This window comes from Canis lupus, chromosome 30, assembly GCF_048164855.1.
Source record: "Canis lupus baileyi chromosome 30, mCanLup2.hap1, whole genome shotgun sequence".
Taxonomy (NCBI): domain Eukaryota; kingdom Metazoa; phylum Chordata; class Mammalia; order Carnivora; family Canidae; genus Canis; species Canis lupus.
In genome coordinates, this window is record NC_132867.1 from 35,835,763 (window position 1) to 35,854,911 (window position 19,149).

Below are 19,149 nucleotides of genomic sequence, written 5' to 3' on the forward strand. Positions count from 1 at the left end.
TTTCTATGTGAATCCGGCAAACACCACGGGGAAACCAGGTGAGTTGCGTTTTCTGTGAATGATTAAATGGGATGAAATTTTTTTTTTTTTTTTTTTTTTTTTAGTGCATTTTTACTTCTGGAGTCTGTAGCGGGACGTTCACGTTACTACTTGATTTTGCCACTTAACATCTGTGTTAGAATTTTGAGGTCTGTGGTCTAGTTTGCTTTGATAGCACGTGTGATACTTACATGTTTTACAAAGGACGATTTTCCAGTGGAGGTTTCGTCTCCAGCTGCCGGGCGGCCCAGGAGGAGTAACTGGGAAGGCCCTGGGTGGATCTGGGTCTTGCCACCCACGGCGCATCTGTTGTGTTTTTGCCCTTCCGAGTTGTGACTCGCATCGGGGAGGAAGGAGGAGAAGTAAATGGGCAGCTCCTCAGTTCATGAACTGATAGTTTTGGGGGAAGCTTCCAGAACGTAATTGGTTATAACCCTCGTTTTGAAAGCATTAAGGGGCGAGCTGCTGCCGTGTTTCGCTTTTTTTTTTTTTTAAAGATTTTATGTACTATTCATGAGGGAGAGAGGCAGAGACTCAGGCAGAGGGAGAAGCAGGCTCCACGCAGGAAGCCTGATGCGGGACTCGATCCCGGGTCTCCAGGGTCGCGCCCTGGGCCGGCGGCCGGCGCCAAACCGCGCCTGGTGCCCTTTTGAAAAAAAAATTGTATTCGTGTTTCGCTTTTTCCTTCATTCACTGCGCTGCTGCGGCAGGAGAGCGCGGGGCCGCGGGGGCGGCGGGGGAGGCCCTCGATCCCCGGACCTAGACCAAATCCCTGCGCGAGGTGCCCGCCGCCGTGACCTCGGGGCCCGGCCTCCGCCCGCTCGTCGCCCGCCCCGCCCCCAGGCCTGGCCCTGCGGGCGCCCCCCCGGCCCCTCCCCCCCCCCCCCCGGCCGCGCGGGCTCGGCTCTGCCCTGCCCCGGGGGCTCGGGCCCAGGTGGGTCCGGACCGTGGCCCTGAGCGGCGCCCCAGCCCCCTGCGGAAGGGCCCCAAAGCCGAAGGAGCGGTTCGTCCCGGACACGGAATTTGGAATCGAGGAGCCCCTCGGTGAGCGGGGCGGGCGGTCGGGCCGGGGCGCCGCGTCTCGGTCCCCGAGGGTGAGCCCGCGGCCGGCCCCTGGGGCGGGGGGGGGGGGCGTCCCCCAGCGGCGGAGGGAACCTCGGGAGCCCCGCGGGGGCGGCGGGAAGCCAGGAGGCCTGCCTGGAGGAGGCTGTAAGCGGCGGGGCCACCCCTGTAGGAAGCGGGGCTGGCCGAGCTCCGGGACGGATGGCGGGGGTGTGGGGGGGGGGGCGACCCTGCAGGTGCGGACGGAGGGAGCGCTGCTGCGGCTGAGCCCGGGGGGGGGGGGCACGGGCCGGGGCGCCGGGGTGAAGGCCGGCCGGGTGCTTCTCAGCAGTGACGGGGAGAAGAGCAGAGCCGGCCCGTCTGCCCCCCCCCGCCCCCGGGGTGTCTCCGGGATGCGGAGGGTCACTCCGGGCGGCCTGGGCCTGGGACTGGCAACGCGGGCCTCGCAATCTGCACCTTAAAGCCCGGCCGGGGCGCCCGCGGGATCGAGCTCGCGAGGCGCTGGTCCCCGCCACGCCCGACGCTGCAGAAAGCCCGACAGGCGAGGACAGCCTGGACCGAGGGCTGAGATGGACCCAGGGGCGGAGGAGCTCCGGGGGAGCCGAAGGTAATCGCCGTCAACACAGATCCTCAGGGTGGGGGCTCAGGTCGGCCTAGTTGTTCAAGGAGGACTGCGCTGTCCTGGTGAACCGCCGTGCCTGCCAAGGGCTTGCTTTGACAGGGTTTTCACGAATTTGGAAATGAACAGATGTAGCTTTGATTTTCTTTTTTCTTTTCTTTTTTTTTTTTTTTTTTTTTTTCATTTAATTGGGCAGCTAAAAACCGCTTCCAGGAAACTGAAACCTCTAGCGGAGGTTGTGCTGCTTCCTCTTCCTCGGCCTTTACCCCTGCCCTTTGCCCTAGGTCATTTTCATCCCTTCCAGTTTCCAGGGTTCAAGGATTCCTATCCCGGCAGCAGCTCCAGGGGTGCTGTGATGCCAGGCTGGGCAGGATCGGATTGGCCCATGTGACATTTCTTCCCCCACTGTCCCCTCAATGCCAGACACACTGTAGTTTAGACCCTTTCCATGTGAGAGAGGGCCCCGGGGCCATAGCCCTGGACCAAGAGGTCGGGAGGCCCTCTAGACTCCGCACAAAGGTCAAAATAGGGATGGGCCGGAAGAGAAAACGGAGGCATCGTGTTCTGCAGATTGCCAGGGAGGCTTCGCTCGTCTCCCTTGCTCCCATGCAGCCGTTACCTGGATTTCCCAGCTGCTGACCAGCAGCAAACCTGGGCCCATCTTGCACAGTGGTGCAAGGAGAGCTTCGAAAGGAAGGGCTGACTGGCCCCTGCATCCTGTCCATTGTCGTAGGTGAAGTATCAGTACATCACGGCCACTTGTGTGTGTGTGTGTGTGTGTGTGTGCATGTGCATGTGCATGTGTGTGTGGCCCGTCCAGGTAAGAACAACTTGTACACTTCAAATGATTGGGGCAAATGTCATGGGGCACTTGGGTGGCTCAGTCGGTTAGGCGTCTGACTCTTGATTTTGGCTCGGGTCATGATCTCAGGGTCGCGAGATGTGAGATGGAGCCCTGTGCCCATCTCTGCGTTGGGCGTGGAGCCTGCTTAAGACTCTCTCCCTTCCCCTCTGCCCCTCTACCCCTCGCCCTCTCTAAAATAAATAAATAAAAATGGTGGAAAAACATCAAACGTGATATTTCATGATGTGAAAATTACACGAAATTTAAATTTCAGGATCTCTGAGTGAAGTATGTACTGGAATACCACCACATTTTTAAAAATTTGCACATTGCTCGGTGGTTGCTTTTAGGGTACGATGGCAGTGTTGAGTAGTTGCCCCAGAGAGCTGTGTGGCACCTGGTGGACACAGACGGCTGGTGTGACACGATCCTAGCTCAGCAGCATTCCGAGCGCCACATGTACGACTGCGCCTCCTCGCTGTATTCCTTATCACCGGCGTATACCCATGACGTCAACACAAGGAGGGAGGAGAGGTGGTGGTGCTCTCGCCATGCTTCTCAGGGCTGGTGGAGGGTGGATTGTGTTGTTACCGAGTTGGGAGGCAACGTGCACTGATGTAGTAGCTGTCACGGAGAACCATGGATGTTGGCATCATCCATCTAAACACGCACCGGAATGTTTCTAACAAGAACGCAATGCGACGGCCAGAAAGATTAGAAAATTTAAAATTGAGTATCTCATCCCGGAATTTCTTCACACAAATAAAGGAAAATGATGCTACAAGCAAAGCATGTTTCTGATGGGCTCATTTGTTAGCAGAGCAGGGGAACCACTGACCTGTGGTAAGTTCATGAAATCACACGCGACGCAGCGGTTGAAGAAACGTGCCCAGAGGAAGTCCGTTTGTTTAGGGCTGTTAGCCTCTCCCCGACAGCAGCTGCTCAAAGTGTTGAGTGTATTATGAACAACACCAAGTGTACATTAAAAAACCAAGCAAAAAAAATCAGCAAAAAATTAAAAAAATAAATAAATAATAAAATAAAATAAAAAAACCAAGCAAGTGATTCTGAGTGGTTGTCCCTGACTCTTGTTGCAAGAGTTGTGACCTGTGTTACCGACAGAGCTCAGACATGTGATGAGCCTGTGCCAGGCTAGGAGTCACTGAAAAATTCAGCTCTGTCAATAGTCTGTGTGCAAACAACTACAGGCAGGAAGGTTTTCAAAGTGGAGAAAACGGATTCAGTCCAACCTGAAGTGGAATCTGCTAAGATGTGTTCCAATTGGTGGCAGAAAAAATATGTGTGGAATTGAAAAGGCTTGACTAGGACAAACGCACAGAACCTGTGATAATACCAGGTGTTAGAACCTATGCTTGCAATATGTTGACATGTTGTTTCAATCAACAGGCGTTTTTTGAAGAACATTTGAATTGCGTTACTGAACCAGTATTGTCAACAGTAAACTTTGTTCACTCTTGGGGACTGAACTGTCAGCAGTTCCGTGAGTTTTTATTTTTTTATTTTTTAAATATTTATTTATTTATTCACAAGAGACACAGAGAGACAGAGGGCCAGAGACACAGGCAGGGGGAGAAGCAGGCTCCATGCAGGAAGCCCGATGTGGGACTCGATCCCCGGCCTCCAGGATCACACCCTGGGCCAAAGGCAGGCTCTAAACCGCTGAACCACCCAGGGATCCCCTCCATGAGTTTTTATTAGCGATAGTCGCTGAATATCCTGCCATGGTCTATCACACAGCAGCTCAGTCGTGGTGAAGTTTTATTGCAATTTTTGAGCTTAGGACCGAGACTGAACTTTTTCTGAATGAGAAGGACTGCTCTCAACTACAGTTATGAAACTCCAAAGAGCCCTGGAAATTAGCTTTGGCTGCAGTCTTGATTTCTTCATGAATTCTGTCTAAAATCACAAGGCATAATAATGTTTATACGTGGAAGTCATACCATGGTATGACTATAAACATGAACTAATGTTGGAATCACAACTTTATTTTTTTTAAAAATACTTTATTTACTTATTCATGAGAGACACAGGCAGAGGGAGATGCAGGCTCCCTGAGGGGTACCCGATGCAGGACTCGATCCCAGGACCCCGGGATCACGACCTGAGCTGAAGGCAGACGCTCAGCCACTGAGCCACCCGGGCGTCCCCATCCCCACAACTAACTTCAGACTGCATCATCACACTTCCTGTGTTGTCATAAGTTAACACAAGAAGCGAGAGTTCCATTCCCACCCGTGTGTGCAGCAGATGTAGTATCTGAGCTCAAACTGCAGTTCAGGCGGTGTTCTATAGACCTAAATGCAAACCCCAAAGAAATCTCCATATTGCAAAATCCATCCAGCTTCGGTTGAGGAGCTTCCATCGAACCCTCAGTTGAAGCGATTAAGCTGCCACAAGGCAAACCTCAAGAGAAAAGTCTAATAGGACTCCATAAATGCCTTTCGAGTGGTAAGTACGCCCGTCTGACAATCCTGTGCTTAGAGCCTGATACCAGCCTTGTGAAGAATCTGTCCATGTGAAGACTTTTTCAAAGATGAAATCTGTAAAATCTTATTATAGATCAGCATTATCAGAAACGTGGGCAACTGATTTTGATGATAGGCAACTCTAGCTTTGAACCTCAATTCAGTGAGATGTTCCCCCCCCCCCAAATTAAAATTATCCTTGGCGCACCTGGGTGGCACAGTTGGTTGAGCATCTGACTCTTTTTTTTTTTTTTAAGATTTTATTTATTTATTCATGAGAGTCACAGAGAGAGAGAGAGAGAGAGAGAGAAGCAGAGCGAGAAGCAGGCTCCATGCACCGGGAGCCCGACGTGGGATTCGATCCCGGGTCTCCAGGATCATGCCCTGGGCCAAAGGCAGGCACCAAACCACTGCGCCACCCAGGGATCCCTAGCATCTGACTCTTGATTTCAGCTCAGGTCATGATCTCAGGGTCGTGAGATTGAGCCCCGAGTCGGACTTTTGCTGGGCGGGGAGCCTGCTTAAGATTCTCTCTCTCTCTCTCTCTCTCTCTCTCTCTGCTGCCTCACAACCCCACACTTGCTTTCTCTCTCTCAAAAAAGAGAAAAAGTATTTTCATTAGTAGACTTGATGACTATTAGGTCTACTAGTAGTAGTAGTACAAAAAAAAATAGTACTCAATTATTATTGTATGTGATTTTCACCAAATTTTTTCTTTTATAATATAAATCTACAATATCCTAGATTGTCGCCTCTTGGCCCAGAAAACCTAAAATATTTTACATCTAGCCTCTTAAGAAAAATTCTGCCCACCTCTTCAATAGATGTAACAAAAGAGGGGTAGGTGGGTTCAGCTTCCACATCAGTACCCCAAAAAGGCAAGTTTGGGGCAAGGATCCAGGATCCTCTGTCTCTCCTGCTCAGAGAGCCTGAGCTGGGGGGAGGATGGCACTTTGTGCCTTGGTCTGTTGGTCAGAAACATGCTTGATGCAGGAACTGCCGACGAGATACCGCTGTGTGTCCAGCAGCAAGGAGTGTTAGCTCAGACGAGTGTGTGCCCCAACGTTTGCTGAAGCTGATGGGCCTCAGATTCCCGATCTCTACCCTGCCATTTGCCTGCACAGACGCAGTGGAGAAGTTTATTTTTTTTCCTCCTGATACCAACCAATTCCCCGATCCTCTGCAAACACCAACGGGGTGTCCGCCAATCCAATTCAATTGTGACCCCATCTACCTGGAGTCAGCATGGGACTCCACAGGGTAAGGGCTCAGCCCTACAAGGGAGCCCCCACTTCAGACCCCTGTCGCAAGTCCCGAGCCAGCTGTGCTTCTGACTGGCCGGGACTCGTACCTGAGTTCCCCTGGTCTCCTCTGGTTCAGTAACTTGCTAGACCAGGTCCCAGAACTCAACAAAGTATTTCTGTTTATTGGTTATTATATAAGATCCAAATAATAGCCAGATGAAGCAGCACCTAGAGTGAGTCCGGAGCGCAGGAGCTACTGCCCCTGGAGTTGGGGGATGCTGCTCTGCTGGCACGTGGGTGTGCTCACCCACTCAGAGGCTCGAGGGCCCACCATTTGGGTGGTTTTAGGGAGGTTTCATTCCATAGGCGTGGTCAGTTTTATCTCCATTTCCAGCCCTTGCTCCTTCCCTGGAGGTTAGAGGGGGACCTGAAAGTTCCAGGCTTCGAATCAAAGTTTGGTCTTTTCTGGTGACCAGCCCCGGTCCTGAAGCTGTCCAGGGCCCAGCGAGGGCCATCGCGTTAGAACAAGAGGTGCTCCTGTCACGCAGGCAGTGACAAGGGATCTGGGAGCTCTGGGGCAGCCACCAGCGACAGAGACCAAGCATCCTCGTGACAGCACAGCAGTCGCTATTCAGAAACAACAGTGGCTCCGGGGCCGTTGCCTTCAGTGCACACGACCACCCACTGCACCGGGTGGATCCTGTTCTCACCTTCGATTCCCGGGGAGGAAGCAGAGGCCCGGGGGAAGGTGACCTGCCAGAGTGTCCCTCGGCTCCCAGCCCCGGGCAGGCGGCTGCAGGAGTCAGGCCGCGCCTCGCCCCCGCTCCTGGGGAGCAAGTGCTCAAAACCTGCGCCCTGCACGGGAGGCCTTTCTCCATTCCCAGCACAGAATTCGTGCGGAGCGAGTAGGCTTTGGAGTCAGGAAGACCCTGGTTTTTTGTGGGGTTTTTTTGTTTTTTTTTTTTAAGATTTTATTTATTTATTCATGAGAGAGGCAGAGACCCAGGCAGAGGGAGAAGCAGGCTCCATGCGGGGAGCCCGATGTAGGACTCGATCCCAGGACCCCGGGGTCATGACCTCAGCTGAAGGCAGGTGCTCCACACTGAGCCCCCCCCCCCCCCGCCCCGGGCGCCCCAGGAAGACCCTGCTTTGACTCGAGGACCGCCCTACCCTGGGTGTGTGTCCTTAGGCAAGTTGCTTAGCCTCTCTGAGCGCCAGTTTTCCTCAACCCTAAGGTGTGGACGGCAGCACCTGCCGTGGAGCATCCCCGTGACGGATGCGGGTATGTCACACCCGGGGGGAGGATTCTGAGGTGCGGCCGGGCCCCCAGCCTCCCACGTCAGCACTCGGAGCCCACCCGGGGTCCCTGGACGGGCGTTGCTGGCCCGGTGGGAGGCAGGAGGCCGGCGGGTGAGCCCCGAGGCAGCGCTTCCCTGCGCGGCCTCCGACAGTCCAGGATGGCATCACTGTCGCCAGGATACGCAGGAGCCCCTTGTGGGGGCTGGCAACGGTCAGCGGGAGCACCTGGTGCGCGCACGCCCGTCCTGGGCCTGTCACCGCCTCGGGGGTCCCACGCCGCAGTGTTCCCTACGTGCCGGGGGACCCTGCATTTCTTCCCAGCTCTGGGCAGAGACTCAACCTCGCTGGGGCTCTGCTTCCTCATCCTTTAAACAGGGATGACAATATTACCTACCCTGTGGGTTGCAATTTTTTTTTTTTAAGATTTTATTTAGTTATTCATGAGACACACACAGAGGCAGAGACACAGGCAGAGGGAGCAGCAGGCTCCCTGCGGGCACCCCGATGTGGGACTCGATCCCGGGACCCCGGGACCCCGGGTCGCGCCCTGAGCCGAAGGCAGGTGCCCCACCGCTGAGCCACCCGGGCGTCCCTACCCTGTGGGTTGTCACGGGATTGAGTGAGTTAACACCCCCGAAGCGCTTAGGGCCCCAGTGGAGCTGAACACGAGTCAGTCCCCGTCCGGGCGCCCGGGAGGCCGGGACTCGTACCTGGGCCTTGGTCACCGGCCCAGGCACGCAGCGCTGTCCGTTTTGGAGTCAGAAAACCTCCTCGGGTTCAAAGCCGGGCTGTGGCCCGAAGCGCCTCCACTCGCCGTCACCCTGGCTGCCCCCAGGCCCGCGCCCACCCGGTCGCCCCCGCCTGCAGCCGCCCTGGCCCCCACGGCTCCCCACAGGCAAACGCTCCCTCTTCTCCCCCAGGCCCTACCTCTGTCCCTGCCACGGTATAACTAAGGTTCTGGAAAATTCATTCAAGACCCGACACCCACCCCCTACCCAGCAGCCTCCTGCGGTCCAAACTCCCGAGCCCCCTGGAGGCGCCTGCTTCAGCCCTAGCTCCCGCCTCGACCTCCGGGATGTGCCCGCCTCCAGGACCCGGGTCCCACCTGTGGCCCCCTGCACCCCCGTGTGCCGCAGTCGGCGCCCCAGCCTGTGTCGGAGATAAGTGTCCGGCTGTCCCTCCTCCCCCGGGAGTGGCCTGTCCTTCCTCCGCTCGCTCCATGAAAAGTAGGTGTGAGATGCAATGCTTGCCGCATAAATGCATGCGGGCACCCCGGGAATCCTGGCCAGACCCGTTGGATCTCTCCCCAAAAGCTTTTTTTTATTTATTTATTTGTTTATGACAGACACACACAGAGAGAGAGGCAGAGACACAGGAGGAGGGAGAAGCAGGCTCCATGCCCGGAGCTCGACATGGGACTGGATCCCGGGACTCCAGGATCGCCCCTGGGCTGCAGGCAGGCGCCCAACCGCCGAGCCACCCAGGGATCCCCCCAAAAGGTTTTTGAAACTGTTTTTTGCTAATGGAGCAGGCGACCTGCTAGCGGATCAGGGATGGACACTGTTGTGCCCTGTACCTGGCTGAGCCATGGAGGGCGCAGGGGCGTGGGCCTGGGGCAGGCCTGGGGGGTTGGGGGGCTGGTTCTAAGAACAGGGTCAAGTTTCATCAGATCTTTGAGTGTTTTATAAGCTGGACTTGGGGGAAATCCGCGATGATGGGAAGCGTGCTCATGTGGTCCTGGGGACGCTCTTCCACTGAGCAGGCTCAGCCGAGACCCGTGTCACCACGGTGCCCTCCTCACTGCGGCAGCTTGGAAGACAAACCCTCTTCCAGCTTAAATATATAAGCCTCAGTTGGGGAAGTGACAGCAAGGGTCAAAGGAAACTTCTGGGTGCTTCAAACTACCTGTAGAACGTTGACCAGCACGGTGTTTCTAGAAGGGTTGTGGGGACCAGCTGGCTGCCCGTCTGTGATGCTTCCGTGAGTCTTCTCTCCTTTCTTACCTTGGCCTGACTTCCCACCCGGGGAAAGGACTTGTTCCTGCAGGACCGGATCCTCCCAAACCACAGCAGCCTGGGAATAAAGCACGATTTTGGTGACAACCTTTCTCCAGTCCTCCGAGCTGCCCTGCCCACGCCCAACACCCCGGGTCTCCCCAGGACGTGCGGGGAGTTGAGGTCAGAGTCTCTGGTGCTGCTGGGAGGGCCCCTTCCTCGAGGGGAACGGTTTTCTCTTGTCGGTTTGCAGACGACACCTGGCAGGTGACCTGACCGCCCAATGGCACAGTGGCACCCCTGGGGCTTCGGCTGCTTTGCATAGGCACCGACCGCACAGGGCGTAGCTGGATGTGCGTGTCACAGCGGCGTTTGGTTCGGTGCCATTTCTGTCATTCTAGAATGCCGTCTTCTCTGACTGTAAGGTGGTTCCTAATTATGATGAAGACAAAAAGGCAACGAGCTTCCCAAACTAGCAGCATTCAGAGAACTTTTGAGTCCCTACAATAATATGCCAACATCACTTTGACATAACAAGTTTGTTTTTTGTTTGTTTTTTTTGCTGAAAATATATTTCACCCCACATTACTGCAGGATGCGTTTTTTAAATTTTTTTTTAATTTTTTGCATTTTTTTGCATATTTTTTTTTTGCGTTTTAAATTTTTTTTTTTTTGCATTTTTTTTAAAGGCAATTTCTGGCTTAACCACAACGTAGTTATCACAGCAAACAAAATCGACAATAATTCCTGTCACCAGATAGCAGGTCCACAGTCAAACTTCCCCATGGCCCCAAATTACATTCTAGCACTGGCTTGTTCAAAATAGGATCCCGTTAATGTCCAGGCGCTGCTTCTCTACACGTCGTCCTGGTCGTCCTTCCTTGTTAGTTCTTCTCCATGTGAATTTTTGAATAAATACACCTAATTTCAGAAGAAAATTCTGTAAATTAGGAACTGACCTGAGGACTTTAAAAAAAATTATTTATTTGAGAGAGAGCAGGAGCACAGGGGGGAGGGCAGAGGCAGAGGGAGAAGCAGACTCCCTGCTGAGCTGGGAGCCAACGTGGGGCTTGATCCCAGGACCTTGATCATAACCTGAGCTGCAGGCAGATGGTTCCCCGACTGAGCCACCCAGGCGCCCAGAGATTTGACTTCTTTTGATAAGTCATCGTTGTATCCAGGAACATGGTATGTCTTTTTCATTTGTGAAACTCACTTCTGCGTCTTTCAGGAGTGTTTTACATTTCTTATAAAAACTTTCCACAAAAAAAAATTTTTTTTAAATAAATAAAAATAAAAAATAAAAGCTTTCCACAATGCTTGTCATTTTTGCACTGAGATGTTTTGCTTTTTTGTTTCTGCCGTCTGTGGGGTTTTTCTCTTCTGATATCTTCTCGCTGATTGTTCTGTGAACATATGAAGGCTCTTGGGTTTTATGTTAATTTTAGATTGTGCTTTCTTAAAGTCTCTCATTGTTTTTAATGGTTTGTTCCAATGGAATCTTTTCTGTTTTTCCCGAATGCAGTGATATCACCTGCAGATGGGGATATGTTATACTTTCGTCCCTGTGCTTACCTTTTTGTGGTTTTCCCTTGTCTGACGATACTGGCTAATAACCCAGGTGCAGACCTGGAAGACGCAGAGATGGAGTGGATGTCTTTTTCTTATTCCTGACTCCAGTGTTCCCCCAAGGAGCTAATGTCCGTCCTTATCTGGTAACCCTTTTTGTTTGGTAACTTGATTTGTTTATCAAAGACTAACGCTATTTAAGCATGTTTACACTTTTCCTAGACAATGCATAGGTTTCAGAATATCTTAAACTGTAAACATGCCTCAATTTATGTGCTGTTATCATATTTTAATTGTGTGTAACTTTAACCCACCATAGACTACGATTGCTTTTCATACAGTCAGCACGCGGTAGGATTTACCCAAATTCAGATCTACTCTTTCTTGCTCCTCATTTCTTCCTGCATCTCTGAGCTTCTAATTAGGATTATTTTCATTCTTCTTGAAGAATCCCTTCTAGTTTCTTCTTTATTGTGGTCTTGGTAGTAAATTATTTCACTTTTTGATATTTGAAAATTATTCTTACTTTCATTCTTGAAAGATGATAGTATGTTTAACTTTTAATTCTTTTTTTTTTTAATTTTTATTTTTTTTACTTATGATAGTCACAGAGGGAGAGAGAGGCAGAGACACAGGCAGAGGGAGAAGCAGGCTCCATGAACCGGGAGCCCGACGTGGGATTCGATCCCGGGTCTCCAGGATCGCGCCCTGGGCCAAAGGCAGGCGCCAAACCGCTGCGCCACCCAGGGATCCCTAACTTTTAATTCTTAAATAATTTCAGAATTTTTTTATTTTTTATTTTTTAAAGATTTTTTTTTTATTTATTCATGAGAGACACACAGAGGGAGAGAGAGAGAGAGGCAGAGACACAGGCAGAGGGAGAAGCAGGCTCCATGCAGGGAGCCCAACATGGGACTTGATCCCGGGACTCCAGGATCACATCCTAGGCTGCAGGTCGTGCTTAAACTGCTGCACCACCAACTGCTGCACCACCAATTTCAGGATTTTTAAAAAATATTTTTATTTATTTATTCATGAGACACATAGAAGCAGAGACACAGGCAGAGGGAGAAGCAGGCTCCCTGCAGGGACCCCGATGCAGGACTCAATCCTAAGACCCCCAGGGTCATGCCCTGAGCCAAAGGCAGACCCTCAACCACTGAGCCACCCAGGTGTCCTAATTTCAGGATTTTTAAAAAGTTTCAAAAGTAGGACGGTGAGTTCCCAGATACTTTTCATCCAGTGTCCTCTACATTGAACATGTTACGTAGCCATTGATACAATCATGAAAGCGGGGAACTAGCTGACACTGTGCTTTACTAATCTAGAGACCTCTTCACTTCACCAGGTCTCTGGACTGGGTCCCATCCAGGGCCACATGCTGTAATGACTTGTGTCTCTAGCTTCTTCCTGAGACATTTCCTTGGTCATTTTATCCCCCATGACCTTGGCATTTTTGAGTTCTGCTTAGTTCTTTCATAGAATGTCCCTCAGTTGTGGTTTGTGTGATGTTTTTGTGATTAAGACCACACATTTTTGGCAGGAATACCAGGAAGTGACTGTGCTATGCTCCTACCTCATATCAGGAGGCATGTGCTGTCGTGATATCTCCCGTACTGGTGATATGAACTTTGGTCACTTTGCTGAAGTGGTATTTTTCAGTTTGCTCCCTAGTAAAGTTAGTAATTTTCCCTTTGTAAGTAATAGGCATTTTGTTGGAGACACTTTAAGACCATGTGTATTTGTTCTTGAATGCTATATAACAAATTACACCCCCCCCAACTAGTAGCTTTAAAATACTAATAACTTTTTATTCTTAGTTTCCTTGGGCCAGGAGTTTGGGAGCAGCTCTACTGGATGGCTCTGGCTTGAGGTCACTCAAATGGAATCTACAGTCATTTGAAGGTTTACTGGGCCTGGAGGGTCCCTGCCAGGGGATCTTCCTTATAGGCTCTTGGCTGGCAGCCTCTGCCCGTCACTGAATTTGGGCAGGAACCTCAGCTCCTCCCCATGCGGACCCTGCCAGAAGGCTGCTACAGTAGCCTCTTGACATAGCACCTCACTTTGGCCAGAGGAAGAGCAGTCTGACATGCCTACAATAGCTTCCCGGTCCACCAGTCAGTCCTATGCAGGTGGGAGGGCACTACAGAGCCTCACAAGAACCAGGCCTTGGGGATCCTTGGTGGCCATCCCCATGGCTGCTGATTCCTCTGGGCTCCTGGCATCACCTTCTCAGTCATCCTTCCTTTTCCATGAAAGATGGCCAATGTGTGCTGCAGATTTATTTTCTTGGCCATATGTAGTCAAGGTCCAATCAGAAGAAAGAAACCACACAGCAGTTTACACAGGGAAACTTCAGCATAAAGAAGTACTAACTGGAGGAATGGAGAGTTGGCTAATTCGAGAATCCTAAGGAGTATAATACAGGATATAGGCAGCAGTCTCCACACCCCAGACTGAGAAATAGCCCTTCCCAGAGCTCACCTCCAGACCTGAAGAGGGTGTGGGCGTGACTCACTGCGTTAAAAACGAGTTTGTTGAGGTGCTTCACCAGTTGGACTTGCTTGAGATCCACCCTCTGCTGTGGGAAGTTGGGGGTTTACCCCAAAGATTCAGATGCAGTGAAACGCCGGGACACCTGCACCCCGATGTTTATAGCAGCAATGGCCACGATAGCCAAACTGTGGAAGGAGCCTCGGTGTCCAACGAAAGATGAATGGATAAAGAAGATGTGGTTTATGTATACAATGAAATATTACTCAGCTATTAGAAATGACAAATACCCACCATTTGCTTCAACGTGGATGGAACTGGAGGGTATTATGCTGAGTGAAGTAAGTCAGTCAGAGAAGGACAAACATTATATGTTCTCATTCATTTGGGGAATATAAATAATAGTGAAAGGGAATATAAGGGAAGGGAGAAGAAATGTGTGGGAAATATCAGAAAGGGAGACAGAACATGAAGACTCCTAACTCTGGGAAACGAACTAGGGGTGATGGAAGGGGAGGAGGGCGGGGGGTGGGGGTGAATGGGTGACGGGCACTGAGGGGGACACTTGACGGGATGAGCACTGGGTGTTATTCTGTATGTTGGCAAATTGAACACCAATAAAAAATAAATTTATTAAAAAAAATTAAGGGAGAGCTCTCAGAACCCTAGTGGCTGCCCCAAAAGGCGCTGCAGAAGCTCCGCAAGAGGAGGAGCCTGGCTGGCAGCTCTCTTCCAAGGCACTGCTTGAGGGAAGGTGACTGACAGGCCCCCCGCTGCTGGCACTCCACCGTGAGCCACCCAGGGCAGGGGGGTGCTGTGGAAGCTGTTTGTGGGGCACTCGCTGCAAGCTGCTGGGCGTACCTGGGAAGCCAGCCAAGGTGAGGTGCTTAGCCAGCAGCACTAACTCGTACCAAATGAACCAAATTCTTAATATGGTGTCAAGTGTTTAGCTTCATAAAGAAGGAAAAGAAACATTCTGAGTTTCAGTCTAACCACCTGCTTATGTGCTAAATTCCTGAAGTGCTAGTTGCAGACCACGCCTCTTAAAAATTGCCTGATGGTATTTTTTTTTAAAGCCCATCTCCTGCCCACCTCCCTCCATCAACCCTCAGTTCTCTGTAGTTAAGAGGCTCTTATGGTTTGCTTCCTTCTCTTTTTTTTTCCTTCCTTTTCCCTTATTCATCTGTTTTATTTCTTAAATTCCACATATGGATGAAATCATATGGTATTTGTCTTTCTCTGCCTGACTTATTTCACTCAGCATAATACCCTCTAGTTCCATCCACGTCATAGCAAAATGGCAAGGTTACATTCTTTTTGATGGCTGAGTAATATTCCATTAAATATATGCCACATCTTCTCTATCCATTCAACAGTCGATGGACATTTGGGTTCTCTCCATAGTATGGCTATTTTTGGTAAAGCTGCTATAAACATTGGGGTGCATGTGCCCCAATGAATCCGTATGTTTGTATCCTTTGGATAAATGCCTAGTGGTGCAATTGCTGAGTTGTAGGGTAGTTTCTATTTTTAACTTTTTGAGGAACCTCCATACTGTTTTCCAGGGGACTGCCCCAGCTTGCATTCCCACCAACAGTGTGAGAGGGTTCCCCTTTCTCCACATCCTCACCGACATCTGTTGTTTCCTGTGTTAATTTTAGCCATTCTGACTGGTTTGAGATGGTATCTCACCATGGTTTTGATTTGCATTTCCCTGCTGATGAGCGGTGTTGAGCATCTTTTCGTGTGTTAGCCATCTGGATGTCTTCTTTGGAAAAATGTTTGTTCATATGTTCTGCCCATTTCTTAACTGGATTTTTTGGGGTTTTTTGTGTGTTGAATGCTCCAGATAGCAGCCGAATGTCCTACAGTTCGACTCAATTTTGACACTATCTACCTGAAAGTAGTCTTGAGTCCCACAAGTTTAGGGCTCATTCCCACAAGACTGCCCCCCACCCCAGACACTAATGGTGAGTCCAGGTTGTCACCTGTGCCTCTGACCAATCAGCTGTAAACCAGAGGTTCCCATGACCCCCTCCTGGGGTTTGATTTATTTGTCAGAGTGGCTCATAGAACTCAGGAAAGTTTACTTACTAGATTACCTGCTTATTATAAAAGGGTATAACTCAGGAACAGCCATTTTTGTGTAGGGCACAGTATATGGGAAGGGGTGTAGCATCCAAGACCTCTCCTGGTGCACCACTCTCCCCAAATCTCCACATGTTCACCAGCCTGGATGCTGTCTGAGCCTTGTCCTTTTGGCTTCTTATGGAGGCTTCATTACAAAGGCATGACTGATTACATCATGGGACATTGGTGGACATTGGTGATTGAACTCAGATCTCTAGCCCCTCTACCCCTGCTAGAGCTGGGGTTGGGGCTGGAAGTTCTAACCCTGTACTCACAGGTTTCCCTGACAACCAGTCCCCATCCTTAGGGGCTCTGCAAAAGTCACCTTGTTTTTTTGTTTTGTTTTGTTTTATTTGTTTTTAAAGATTTTATTTATTTATTAATGAGAGGTACACAGAGAGAGGCAGAGACATAGAGGGAGAATCAGGCTCCTTGCAGGGAGCTCAATGTGGGACTCGATCCTTGGACCCAGGATCACGCCCTGAGCCAAAGGCAGATGCTCAACCGCTGAGCCACCCAGGTGTCCCCCAAAGTCACCTTGTTAACATAAACTCAGATGTAGGGGAAAGAGTCTTGTTGCAAATGACAAAAGACACCCACTTTGCCTTTACCATCCTGGAGCTGTTTCAGGAACTGAGTACAAAACTAAGTATTTTAACAAAAGATGCCCCTATGGTTCTTATATAAGAAATTCCAAATTTTAGAATTATGTGCCAGGAACCATGGATGAAGGCCAGATACATATTTCTTTTTTTTTTTTAAGATTTTGTTTATTCACGAGAGAGAGAGAGAGAGAGAGAGAGGCAGAGACACAGGCAGAGGGAGAAGCAGGCTCCATGCAGGGAGCCCGACGTGAGACTTGATCCCGGGTTTTCAGGATCAGGCCCTGGGCTGGAGGTGGCGCTGAACTGCTGAGCCACCTAGGCTGCCCATGATAACATATTTCTTATTACAAATCACCGTATCATATTTGGTTATTGTTATGAGCATTTATTTACCTGTTTCTCACTTTTCTATTGGGTTGCTCCTCTTTTTTTTTATTGTTTTGTTTTCATTATCCTAAACTTATTATAAAACATCTAATAAAAACAAAAAGGTGTACAAATTCCACAGATAAACTTAGTGTCTCACCAGACACTTTAAAAATAACGTTACTAATGTAGTTGAAATCTGCATCTCTTAATGATTTTTAAGGAGCCTTTATATATCATGATGATCACCCTGTGGCTCTTTTATATAATGCAAATATTCTGCCATTTGTCCTCATCTTTTAATTTGTCTATGATTTTTTTTGACACAGACATTATGTTTTCATGTCATTAGATGTCAGTCATTTCCTTTATAAAGTTTTGGACTTTTTCATCATGCTAAGAAAGACCTCTTCACCTCAGGATACTGTAAGCACTCTCCGAAATTTTCTTCTACTTGTATGATACTGTTTGCATTTAAATATTTCATCTATTTGGAGTAGACGGTATGTGTTTATGTGTTTGTGTGTGTTTAAAAGATTTTGTTTATTCATGAGAGACAGAGAGAGAGAGGTAGAGACACAGGCAGAGGGAGAAGCAGGCTCCATGTAGGGAGCCTGATGTGGGACTCCACTCGATCCAGGGACTCCAGGATCACACCCTGGGCCGAAGGTGGCGCTAATCCGCTGAGCCACCCAGGGATCCCCCTATCTCTCTCTTTTTGAAAGCATTTTATTATACAAAAGTAGAAGAGTGTAATACAACTAATACCTGTGCCCATTACTCAGGTTCAACTACTATGAGCTTATTGATTCATCTCTGTCTCCACCATATATTACTTGAGACTGTGTGTTGACAGATAGGTAGGCAGGTCATTGGCATGGAATATTGACTCCAGAAATAGATCCACACTTATAGTCAATTGATTTTCCACAAAAGGGACAAGATAATTCAACAGGGAAAAACAGTCTAACAAATGGTGCTGAAGCAACAAGATTTCGTATGGAAAAAATGAACTTCGTCCCCTATCTCACACCTTGCAAAAAAGTTAACTTGAAGTGGAATCTTGATCTGAATATAAGGCTAGAGCTATAAAATTTGTAGAAGAAAGCATGGAAGAAAAAACTTCTAGGTAAAGAACTTTCACAACTCAATAATGGTAAGACAAACCACCCAATTAAAAAGGGGACAAGATATTTGGACATAGATTTCACAAAGGAAACAAAATCAATGGCCAATAAGCTCGTAAGAGAGTGTTCAATATTCATCAGTAAAATGCATAATAAGGTTCTCCCACACCCCAAGAGAATGGCTGATGTGTAAGACTCACAACACTCAGTGTTGCAGGATGTGGTCACCACAGCTGTCATACATTGTCATGGGCTCAATGCTTTGGGAAACTGTCTGGCTACTTCTTATCAAGTTAATCACTCACAATCCCTATGGCCAAGCAATTCTATTTCCAGATACTTATCCATGAGAAGTAAAAATGTATGCCCTCTAAAACGTTTGTCCAAGGACCTTCATAAAGCTTTATTCCTATTAGCTAAAGACTGAAAACAACCCAAATTTCCATCCATTGGACAGTGGCTGAAGAAACTGGGACATAGTCATATAATGGGATAGTAGTCAGAAAAGAACAAATGCCTGATATATGAAACTGTATGCATCTTATAAGCATTATGTTGAGTGAAACAAGCCAGACAAGAGAGCAATACTGTTTGGTTCTATATATGAAGTTCTAGAACAAGACAAACAATGCTGATGGAAGCCACGATAGTGGCTGTCTCTCGGGCTGGGGATAGGTGAGACGATTCATCAGAAGGGTACTTGTAAACTTTCCTTGGTGATGGAAATGCTCTTGTGGGACCCAGGAAATTTAACAAAATCCCCTACCCCTGGACAAGCAGAGCAGGACTGACTCTACTTTGGGCTGCACCCGCCTTGTGCTGACCTGCTTATTACTTAGGGCACTGCCCCGCCCGAGTCAAGACCAGGACACACCCTAATCGGAAATCGCCTCAGTGATACTGCCCCGCCCTAGTCAAAGACCAGGGCACACCCTAACTCAGCGGACCAGCATGACTGTGCAACTTTCTGCGTATCCCATTGGCCACTGGCCCCTATAAAGTTGCTAAGCCTCTTTTTTTATTATTTTTATTATTATTTTATTTATGATACACACACACACACACACACACACACACACACACACACACACACACAGAGGCAGAGACACAGGCAGAGGGAGAAGCAGGCCCCATGCAGGGAGTCCGATGCGGGACTCGATCTCGGGTCTCCAGGATCGCGCCCTGGGCCAAAGGCAGGCGCTAAACCGCTGCGCCACCCAGGGATCCCAGTTGCTAAGCCTCTTAGTCTCGGGGTTTAGGTCGCTGCTCCAC

General features: G+C 49.5%; 1 long non-coding RNA gene across 3 annotated transcripts; it reads left to right on the forward strand.

Moving 5' to 3' along the window:
- The first annotated feature begins 937 nt into the window (after positions 1-937).
- On the forward strand, positions 938-13,984 carry LOC140621660 (uncharacterized). Of its 3 annotated transcripts, none has more exons than XR_012021416.1 (4): positions 938-1,083; positions 1,430-1,708; positions 1,917-5,033; positions 12,977-13,984. It is a non-coding gene; the product is annotated as an uncharacterized lncRNA (long non-coding RNA). The 3 variants fall into 3 exon arrangements; XR_012021417.1 differs by lacking the exon at positions 12,977-13,984 and having other exon boundaries at positions 939-1,083; positions 1,917-2,453; positions 2,915-4,051; XR_012021418.1 differs by lacking the exon at positions 12,977-13,984 and having other exon boundaries at positions 1,565-1,708; positions 1,917-5,270.
- The last annotated feature ends 5,165 nt before the right edge of the window (positions 13,985-19,149 follow it).